Below are 12240 nucleotides of genomic sequence, written 5' to 3' on the forward strand. Positions count from 1 at the left end.
GTCTGTATTTGCCAGTTTCTTATTACTTCTGAAGCTGTGTTCCACTGCTGTGGGAATTGTTGGAGATAACATGTAGCTTTACAATGGGAAAGATTGAAAAAGTCTCAAGGCAAAGATGAAATTGATCTTGGTTGACAATGAATCTGCAGTAAATCCACTGGTTAGGATCATGGCTTGCTTACCTACATGAAGCAAGCACAAGATGGAGATAAATTTCTTTAGATTTTGAACAGGGTACTCCATAGTCCTTCGTCATTAAAGTTTTTGAAGCTAGAAGATGTGGAGATTCTTCAAGTGGGCTTCCATTCTCATGGACTGTGGTTGTTGCCACTCCCTATGTTCCTTCATCATGTCACAACTCCAGAAGAATTCAAAGAGAAACATCAACTGCTATTCTTGGCCTGATGCGTACTAATCTGTACTGTGCACTGTGTTAACAGTAAACTTAAAAAAAAAACAGAATAATGGTATCCCTGAAGTATAATACTTAATTCATGTCTTCCAACTGTGCTGAATATATTGAACTGAGTCAAATTTTCTTGGCTGCCCGTTAGGTTAGCCCCATAGGATAAATTGGTAGTGGCAACCTCAACATCAGCTTTATAAAGTAAATGTTGAACTCTATGAGCTACGAGAATGCGTACAATTTCATTATTTTCTTATAAACAGGATAAATTCCAATATTGCCCTCCGGCACATTAGCATAGAAATCTCTGATGGCTGCGATTCAGGTGGAACGATTATGATTCAGCTCTGCACCATGCCATCACCAAGACCACCTATTTGTACCACTGGCTTCATCCCTGCCCCACTTCTTTGTTAACTCTAGACTTTGCTATTTCAGTGCACTTTAAGCCATACATTTCTATTATAAGCTTGATGTTATTAAATGTTTGAAACTACAACATTTCCGATCATTGATCATCTCTAAGTCAACTGAACTGCTGGCTTTTGAGTACGTAACTTATTTATAAAATACATTAACTTGTTTTTGAATTGCTCTATGGACTTGCTCTTTTCTATCAATGCAACTTTGCTTTGAACTACCAAAGCTTTAAATTACCTTAGTCCATCAGTAAAGCTTGTCACTGGGACAGGAAATGGCAGGAGCTCAGTCTTCTTGCATATGCACTGAGGCCCTAACAATATTCAAACAGCTGTGTTGGTCAGGTCACAATGTTTATAGGCTTGATGCTAGAGATCCCCCAAAACAGGCTCTCTATTTCAAACCCTGTAAAAAGAAGAGATTACCAACTGGCCAAAGGAAAGTATTCAAGGATGTTCTCTAGGTCTCCTGTGGATTTTTTGCATAAAATGGAACTGGAAAAATCAGGGTGGTATTGACATCTCAAATCCACAATTTGGGACTACAGAGAAGTACTGTGAAAGCTGCAGAAGGAGCAGGAGCAAGCCTTCTCAGAATTTGAGGAAGAGTAAGAGATTCACTTATTGACCTCATTGACCATCTCAAAACCCATGAAACCAAAGTGGAAGGAACTCCTCTTTGTACCCAAGGGACTGCTTAGGAAGACTGTTTAGGAACACGAGAAAAGAAAAAAGGCAGAGACATCATCTTCTTCTTCCATAAATCCATTAAAGATGTAGAAAACCAATCACATTTTGTACTGAATGATGGGACAGAAATGGACTGACAGAGAATATCTAGTTATTTTCCTGATTTTTCAATACAATAATGATGCAGCCTCTTTTATAAAATTGTTAAACTTTTTATCTTGTGACAGTTTTTATCCCAGCACAGGATCCAAAGATGATCAGTGACAAAGAAAGACTGTAAGTTAATGAAGTATTAGGCATTTTGCAATGCAAGTGTTATTAGCAGTGCACTCAGATGAGTTTTTCAAGGTCAGGAAGGATCATTCAAAGGTGCACCTTCTTGTGACCATGAATGAAATTACCTGTGAAACCCCCTGGTTACCTTGGCTGCGAAGACAACGTCCGGCCCCGCTAAACTCCTGAGATTGAGGCGTGCTTGATCTCACCCCAAACCCCTGTTTGTGTGGATGCCATGTAACTTGCTACCCTGTTACATACGATTCAAGGAATTATATTTATGACTCTTAACGAAAGGGTTAGCAAAGAATAACAAAAAGAAAAGGACCTATTCTAGTTAAGCAGTCAAATGTGCACAAGTCAGAGCTCATCTTGTACTTCTCTGTCACTCGCAAGCTGGGCCTTTCTCATCGTCAATGCCCACACCACCTTCTGAATGTCGCTCGCAATCCATCTCAAACAAACAGGTCTCCCACCGGATCATATGCTGTGCCCAGTTCTCCCTGTCACTTTTCTCCTCATCTGCTGCCGAACAAAAACCCAAGACCAAGCTTATTGACTCTCACCAAGAAAATCTCCTGCTAATTAGATGGCACACATTCCATATCATTCCTTACCTTCAACTGTAACCCAAACAAGCTGAAAATGGAGCAAGCTAAAAACAAGCTGCTCTTACAGAACTGCCAAAATGAAATACATACAGCATAACAGTAGAAATATGTACCAGGGCATTACACCCAAGAGACACTGAAACTAGTGATATAGAAGTCTTTTATCACCGCAAAAAGCAGGCATCATTCTGGAAACACTCTCGGCAGAGGCTCACAAACCCAAAGGCATATACATCACATTTTTATATCCATAAAATCAAAGGTAAGAATAGGTGAGTCAATACAATTTCAATAGTTACAATGACATTGTTTACTTCAATACTTTGGGTTGACAAATGGTTCCTTTGTCACGCATAGTGGAAGCACATTTGTAATTGATAAGACACCTCTGAAGATCCAAATGACATTTGGAGAAACTAATTAAGACAAATATTCTAGAACCTTTTGATGACAGAGAGAAAGACACACAAAAATAATGTTCTCAGGGCTGTTCCTGCGTACACAAATAAGAAAAGGACACAAAAATATTGATAGTCTATACCTGTGACCATGTTAGATATGCTAAGTGAAAACATCCATCTGGTCTGCCAGTTTTAACTCGCGTCACAATGGTGCAAATAACTTTGCCTAATTGGTTTGATGCAGGTCAATTAACATAAATCCATTGTTTCAGTGTTTGGCTCTTGCATATGCAATCTCTTAATCTGTGGAACAGTCTGTGCTTTTAACTTCAATTTACTGCTTGCAATTTGCAAAAAATCTGAAGGCTAATTGCAAGCTTCCTGAATTTATTTACAGTTATAGTAAGAAATGAAGCCAGGTTCTTATTTGAATTATTATCTGCTATATTCACATAACTCAAGAATATTCCCTAACATACCATAAGACCATAAGATCATAAAATGTAGGAGCAGAATTACACCATTTGGCCCATCAGGTCTGTTCTGTCACTCAATCGTGGTTGATCCATAGTCCCTCCCAACCCCATTCTTCTACTTTCTTCCCGTAACCGTTGACATCCTGATTAATCAAGACCCTATCAAAATCTGCCTTAAATATACTCAATGACTTGGTGTGCACAGCCATCTATGACAATGAACTACACAGATTCACCACCCTCTGACTCAAGAAATTTTTCCTCGTTTCTGTTCTAAGTGGATATTGCTCAACTCTGAGTCTGTGGCCTCTGGTCCTAGACTCCGCAACTATCAGAAACATCCTCTCCGCATCCACTTTATCCATTCCTTTTAATATTTGATAGGTTTCAATGAGATTCCCCCTTATTCTTCTAAACTCCAGTGAATATAGGCCAGAGCAATCAAATGCTTGTCATATATTAATCATTTCATTCCTCTGATCATTCTTGTGCTAACATTATATTTACGTTCCGTGCCACTGACTCAACCTGCAAGTTAACCTTTAGGGAATCCTGCATGAGGACTCCTAAGTCCCTTTACACCTCCTAACATAGAATTTTCTCCCCATTTAGAAATAGTCCATGCCTTTACTCCTTGTGCCAAAGTGCATCACCGTGCATTTCTTTGTATTATATTCCATTTGCCACTCCTTTGCCCATTCTCCCAATCAGTTTACGTCCTTCTGCAGACAGCCTGCTTCCTTAACAGTGTGTGTCTCTCCACCTATCTTTGTATCGTCCACAAATTTGGCCACAAAGCCATCAATTCCTTCATCCAAGTCATTGACATACTGCATGAAAAAAGTGATCCCAACGCCGACCCCTGTGGCACACTAGTCACCAGCAGCCAACCCAAAAAAAACCCTTATTCCTATTACTTGCCTCCTGCCAATCAGCCAAACTTTTATGTGTGCTAGTTTCTTTCCTTAAACACCATAGGCTTTTATTTAGCTAAGTAGCTCATGTGTGGCATCTTATCAAAGACTTTCTAAAAATCTAATTGACTCCCTTGTCTATCCTACTTGTTAATTCCTCAAAGAATTCCAACAGATATCAGGCAAGATTTCCCCTTAATGAAACTATGATGACCTTGGCCTATTTTATTATGTGCCTCCAAGTACCACAAAACCTCATCCTTAAAGATAGACTCCAACATCTTCCCAACCACTGAAGTCAGGCTATCTGGCCTTACAATTTCCTTTCTTCTGCCTTTCTCCCTTAAAGAATAGAATGACATTTGCAATTTTCCAGTCCTCAGGAACCATTCCAGAATCTAGTGATTCTTGAAAATCATTGCTAATCATTCCACAATCTCTTCAGCTACCTCTTTCAGAACCCTGGCATGTAGTCCATCTGGTCCAGGTGACTTATCCGCCTTCAGGCTTTTCAACTTCCAAGCACTTCTCCTTCACACTTGCAATGACACTCATTTCTACCCTTGACACTGGCTACGTCCACACTACACCGGATAATTTTGAAAACACTGGTTTCAAGTAAAAACGACAGGCATCCACACTACGCGTTTTTCAAAATATCTCTGTCCACATTAGATGGATATTTGGGCGAATCTCTTCCTACTAGACATGTGCAGGACACACAGAAAACAAGAGAAGAGGAAACTGCATAATTGGTGCGCGCTTGTCCAGTTACAGAGTAGAAAAACTTGAAAGAAATTGCTCTTGGCTCTCGCGCAGGAGGACTTAAAACTGAAAAAAAAAATACTGGAGCGTATGGAGGCAACCAAAAGGGAGTTCACGGACAGTATGACCCGGCTGATGACGAACATTGAAAAACTGACTAACTCTGTTGCATTAATAAAGCACCATGTTAAATGTATAAAACCTGTCTGCATCTGTGTTATCTTGTATTTCCATACAATGTTACATTCGGCTGTTACACATCTATTGTCAGAGAAGTACTTGCATAAATAGGTAAACCACCTTGGTTCTTGATCTTCCAAAATACTCCACATGGAATTTAAACTGGAGGTGGCGGAGGGTGTTTTCTGTCCTTACCTTCATACAAGCAGGGACAGAAAACAGGGCAAAGTGAGTATACCTATATATTCAGTAAGCTATAGGTCAAAGTATTTGGTGAGTCCATTTCTAACTCTTCTGGCTTCAATCTCGTTGCCGTCTGTTCTGAAATCGTTAGGTTCTACGAAGCGCAGAATCAAATATCGCTGTGATGATTGTACGCTCTAGTATCAATTATTTGGCGACAATAAAGTAACAATAATAAGAAGAAAACAATGAAATGCTGCGCTGCCGCCATTTGTTGCGGCACGTCATGACAGCGGTTTTAAAAAGCTCCGTTTAGCATGTCTACACTGCAACGGATATTAGGCGTTTTCAGATTTATTCACTCTGGAGACCATTCCTGAAAATCTCTGTTTTTGGGGGATGAAAATGCCGTCTTAGTGTGGACAAAGGGTCAAAATGAAAGCTGTGTTTTCAAAATTATCCGGCGTAGTGTGGACGTAGCCACTGTCTCATTTCTGGCATTCTGCTAGTGTCATTCACAGTGAAAGCTGGTGCAAAATACTTATTAAGTTTGTCCCCGTTTACTAACTCTCCAGTCGTCTGACATCTATACCCATCAGGGTCTTTTTACTCTTGTAGTTTCTTAACTCAATCCACAAGAATTCTACATTTTCCGATCACATGTCACTCCTTTCTAAGGATTTGATTTCAATTTTTACCAACAGAGCCTCGCTGCCCCCCTCTGTCTACCTGCCTGTCCTTTCGATACAATGTGTACCCTTGGATGTTAAGCTCCCAATTATGATCTTCCTTCAGCCACTACTCAGAAATGCCCACAACATCAAACCTGCCAATCTCTAACTGTGATACAAGATTATCTGTCTTATTCTGAATACTGTGTGCATTCAAATATTACACCTTCAGTCCTGCATTTATGTTCTTTTTAATTTTGACCTCTAGTTACACTTTAACTTATCCCACTAACAGCAATTTTGCCCTATCATTTGCCTATCCTTACAGTCTCACGACACATTTCATCTACATGAGTACCAACTGAACCATCCTCAGCTCTAACACTCCAATTCCCATGCCCCTGCCAAATTAGTTTAAACCTTCCCCAACAGCTCTAGCAAACCTGCCCACAAGGATATTGGTCCCCCTCAGGTTCAGGTGTAACCTGTCCCTTTTGTATAGGTCATATCTTCCCCAAAACAGATCCCAATGATCCAGAAATCTGAAACCCTGCTCCCTGCACCAATTCCTCAGCCATGCACTCATATCGCAAATCATCCTATTCTTACCCTCACTGCCACGTGGCACAGGCAGCAATTCAGAGACTTCTATCCTGGAGGTCCTGCTTTTCAGCTTTCTCTCTTCAGGACCTCCTCCCTTTTCATACCTACAGTATGTCGTTGATACCAATATGAGCCATGACCTCTGACTGTTCACCCTCCCCCTTTAGAATTCTGTGGATCTGATCCAAGACATCCCTCACCTTGGCACCTGGGAGGTGACATACTATCCAAGAGTCTCTTTCATGTCCACAGATTCTGCTATCTTCTCCTCTAGCTATGGAACTACCTATCAGTACTGCACTCCTTTTCTCTCTCCTTTCCTTCTGAGCCACAGATCCAGAGAAGCTGCTGAGGCTTCAACAATATCCAAACCAGCACACTTATTATTGAGGGGAACAGTCATAGGAGTACTCTGCTTTAGCTGCCTGTTTCCTTTCCCTCTCCTGGGGTGACCTCCTGTAATTTAGGGGTAACTACCTCCCTTTCGCTCCTATCTTTCACCACCTCAATTTCCCATATGAACCAAAGATCGTCCAACTGCAGCTTCAGTTCCTTAACATAGTCTCTAAGGAGCTGCAGCTTGATGCACTTCATGTAGAATTAGTTATCAGGGAGACTGAAGGTCTCTTAGATTTCTCACATTTCATAGTTCTTATTGTAAATGTAAGTATGTTCAGGAAACTTGCAATTAGTCTTCAGTTTTTGTGTAAATTGCCAGCCGTAAATTAAAGTTAAAAGCACGGGCTGCTCCACAGATTGAGATTTCATATGCAAAAGCCAAACATTAAGACAATAGGTTTGTGTTAATTGGCTTGCATCAAACTGGGTAACATGGCTAAATTATTCACACCATTGTGACTTGAGTGCAAGTTGGCAGATGTTGTCGTTTAATATACTGACCATGGTCACAGGTATAGACAATCAATAGCTTTTGTGTACTTTACATACTTGTGTGCTCAGAGACAGCCCTGTCAACATTAATTTTGTGTGTCTTGCTGTCGTCAAAAGGTTTTAGAATATTTGTGTTAATTTGTTTCTCACAAAGGCATTTGGACCTACAGAGGTGTCTTATCAATTACCATGCGCTGCTTCTACATATCTCAAAGAAACCATTTTCAGCCCATATTATTAAACTGAACTATGTTATTGTAACTATTAAAATTGCATCAACTCACCTCCTGTTACCTTTGACCTTAAGGATATAAAAATGTGATGTCCCTTTGGGCTTGTGAGCCTCTACTGAGAGTGTCTCCAGAATGATGCCTGCTTGTTGTGAAGAATAAAGACTTCCATATCACTAGTTCCAGTGTCTCTCTGGTGACTTTGATCCCAGTCACATCAGCAAGCTTCCTGAATTTATTTGCATTTACAAAAAGAACTGAAATGTGGTTCTTGTTGGAACTAGTATCTGCTATGTTCGCTTAACTTCAGTATACTCCCCAACTTACCTCCCCTTACATTCCCTCATCATTGTCGTCCAACTTCATGCTCCTGCTCTTTATTTTTTCTGTTTATTTGATGGAATGGGCTATCATCTCACACTAACAAGACTGAGGAATATTCTTCCGGTTGAGTACCACTGAGCTGCTGCAGAGCAGTCCGAGCAGTGCCCTATGAAACTTTATGTGGAAGCCCAGTTTCAGTGGAAGCATGCTGGAAACGCACTTGTGTTTTCTCACCACAGTCAAAAATATCTGATTAATTTAATCGATAACCCTTGCTGCCAGTAGCCACACATCTGTTGTAATGGTGGCTCATACCTCATTTAATCACAGAAGGAAGACTGCACGACAGGTATCAGGATCCCAGCCACCTGCCTGAATTTATGTACCAGCTGGACACTTACAGCTTGAAGCGATATGTGGCATCTGAAGAGCAGTGTGCTTGCAAACAATAGCATTCATTAGGTGGGAAGCCTGCAGCCCAAGCAGAGTCACGTGTCCTCTCTACAAGCTGACCTCCACCAAGGAGGATGAAATGCATTGAGTTGTATTTGAGCTGAGAGCTTCAGTTAGCCACTGCTGATGGCAACATGGAAGATAATAAAAAAGCAAGAATATAAAATCAAGGAGGTAATGCTGAGGCTTTATAAGACACTGGTCAGGCCGCATTTGGAGTATTATCAACAGTTTTGGGCCCCATATCTCAGAAAGGATGAGTTGCCATTGGAGAGAGTTCGGAGGAGGTTCACGTGGATGATTCTGGGAATGAAGGGGTTAACATATGAGGACCGTTTGGCAGCTTTGGGCCTGTACTCACTGGAATTTAGAAGAATGTACGGGGGTCTCATTGAAACCTACCGAATATTGCAAGGACTAGATAGGGTGGATGTGGAGAGGTTGTTCCCTATGATGGGGTATCCAGAACTAGAGGGCACAGCCTCAAAATTGAGGGGGCGACCTTTTAAAATGGAGGTGGTAAGGAGGAATTTTTTTTAGCTAGAGAGTAGTGAATCTGTGGTATGCTCCACCACAGACTGCAGTGGAGGGCATGTCCGTGGGTATAATTAAGGTGGAAGTTGATAGTTCCCTGATCTGTTAGGGCATCAAAGGATATGGTGTGAAGGCAGGTGTATGGGGTTGAGTGGGATCCAGGATCAGCCATGATGGAATGGCGGAGCAGACTCAATGGCTGAATGGCCTAATTCTGCTCCTATGTCATGTGGTCTTATGATAAGACAAATTTCTCCAAGGGTAGTCTAGATAGAGTCATAATGGTAACATTGTCGCCTTTGCCCTTGTGATACGTATTCCATCCTGAGTTATTCCTCTCTTTCCCAGCACCTTTCTTCATTGCCCTAGTTGTGTTGCATTTGAAGAAAAATGTATGCCTATGATTTCACTTCTGAATATTCAAAAGCTTTGAAATCAGCAAAAAAAAACCTTTCATAACTTCACCCTTCTCCCCGCAGACTTCCATCTGAACTATGGAAACCACGAGACCTTTAAAATCATAGCCACTAGAAAAAAAATCAATCTGCAACTAACCAGTGTATCCTGTAGTTTTATGCGTTAACCATTCTAGCTTTTAGCCTGTTGAAGCACCTTCAACTACTCCAAAAGACTGAGGTTTGGTAAAAATACTGAAAGGCTTTTATTCGCTGTACAATACGACCTCCACAGTGAGTGTCTGTCCCCGGACTGAGGGGGAGGGGCAAGATGAACACCTTTATACAGGACTCTGTGGGAGGAGCCACAGGGGCAGTCAGCAGAGGGGTGTGTCCAGACAGGTAACCGAGTTACAACATATATACATGGTTTACCACACCTGTTAATTCAGTGCACTCAATAGTTTCCAAATGAACAGTTACTGCATATTCATATTTTAACTTCAATAATGTGCCTGTCCAAGGCTGCATTCAGAAGATGAGGATAAACGGTGGCTCTGTCCATTCAAGCTTATGCTATGGGCAGAGAGGACCTTCAGAGCCGTCTACTGCAGTTTTAGATTTGGAGAAGGGAGGGTACTGGGTTTTGGAGTCCTCTATTTTGTGCAAGTAGAATCAGTGGGGTTCTGTGCCCTTTTGTGGTGGTGTGGTGAAGAGGAATTTTACAAGAGGTCAAGGAATGAGTTATACTATACAAGATTGAATAGGGCAGCAGGTGGTAGTGGGAATGGAGATCAGATAATGGGGAAGGGGGTGGCACTGAGGAATTTGAGTGCAGTGCATGGGGTGGGATCTGAAGAGAGGAAATTAAGTAGAAAGCTTACCCGAAATGTGCCCCAGTTGTGATGTGCGCTGAGGAGATCTGTTCACATTACAACTGCTCAGTGATTGCAACTCCTAGGACAGGGTGGTTTAAGTTCACAATTATCCAAAAGAAATGGCATCATCTGATATGGAAGTACGAGTCATGCCCAGAAGTGTCCGAGTGAATCTATGAAATGAAGCATAGTTATAAAAATGTTGTTATGTAACTCAGATGAGATGTTTGAAGGTACCATCGCTTAAAATCAAACGGAACACTGACATAGCTGGAAAGGAACTATAGTTTTCTATATATTAAGGTCATGGATTCAGAAGAGATCAGCAGCTACTTTACATAAATGAGCGGTCAGCCATGGTTTAAAAAGTCTGCCGACTTAGTAAGAACCCATTTATCACTTCTGTAAATTTCACTTCCATATCTGTTCTGTCAGAGATTTGTAACTCACTATCAGTAAAGATACAGCCAGCTGGTGGTGTCGTGGCATCTGCACCAGACCTCGGAGCTAGTGGCCCTGCATTCGAATCCGGAAGGTTCCTTGCATGCTTTCCTTGTGTGTAAAACAGACAAACACTGAAGAAACGGCAAGGTTACTGCCCAATGCACCAGTGAGATGCGGGAGGATTTTATTATTATTATCAATGAAGGTCACTTCTCCAAAGAAGAATTGATCTTACTTTGTCTTTTTAGAAGAATAAATATAGGTGTAAGTTATGATTTACATATGAATATACGGAATAGGAGCAGGAGTAAGCCATCTGGCCCGTCAAGCCTGCTCTGCCATTCAATAAGATCATGGCTGATCTGGCCATGGACTCTTCTCCACCTACCTGACTTTTTCCCATACCACTTAATTAAATAGTAAATGTTCTAAAAATCTGAAGGGAATGACAACTAAATGTAAGATAACAATAATGGGCTTAAAAAATGACAAAACCTATTAATATCCAATGTTCTGATATCAACCAGATTTATGAGTGTTTATTTACCACTCTAATGGACAATGCTTAAATACAAGAACATTTACATAATATTACAGACTCTCTTGTCACTTTACAGTTCAATACATAGGCAACATACTCAAATTATTAAATTTCTACAATACATGTAAAAAGATCACAGATCTATTCCTGTGAAAAATATCTCTATCCAGACACACAGTAAATCAATATCATAAGCAAAGGTGCACAAAGCATATAATGCTGGAGCTTTCAGATATCTAAAGAACATTTAGATGTCTCCTCTCACAACATAAATAAAGTGTGACTTGACTATGAAGCATGTCCACATTTTCAGCTAAATCAAATCAACAAACCTACTTAAAAGCTTTGGAATATTTGCTTGTGTGCTACGTGATTGTTTGCATTTTAAACACAACTGCATACTATACAGAGTTCTGCCATAGGATTATCAATAATATATAATAAGCTCAATAAATTAATCAATAAATATTTATCTAATATTAACAGTTACAGAAAGTGCAATGTGTTCTATCTAATAAATATTCAGAGCCACAACATTTTTAAGGATACTTCCATGTAAATATTAACAAATTACATGTAGCAGCATAATTGTTTTGAACTTCACAGCATGAATTACCAACTGAATTTAGAATGCAATATGCAACAGGTAAAATAAAATTTAAAAATATTCAATCCCATTTTAGTTTAGGATTGTTGCATCCATTTATATTTTCAACTCTTGATAATGTTAAGCAAAACATATTGAAAAATTTAGCACATGAGATGTAAAGATAAAGACCAACTTTATTTGTCACATGTACATCGAAACATACAGTGAAATGTGTCACATCTTTTCCTCCACACCCCCCACCCCCACTCCCACATTCTGCTTTCCGCAGGGATCGCTCCCTGCACGACTCCCTTGCCCATTCGTCCTTCTCCACTGATCTCCCTCCTGGCACTTCTACTTTTGATT

This window comes from Mobula birostris, chromosome 2 (genome assembly GCF_030028105.1).
Source record: "Mobula birostris isolate sMobBir1 chromosome 2, sMobBir1.hap1, whole genome shotgun sequence".
In the NCBI taxonomy this organism is placed as follows: domain Eukaryota; kingdom Metazoa; phylum Chordata; class Chondrichthyes; order Myliobatiformes; family Myliobatidae; genus Mobula; species Mobula birostris.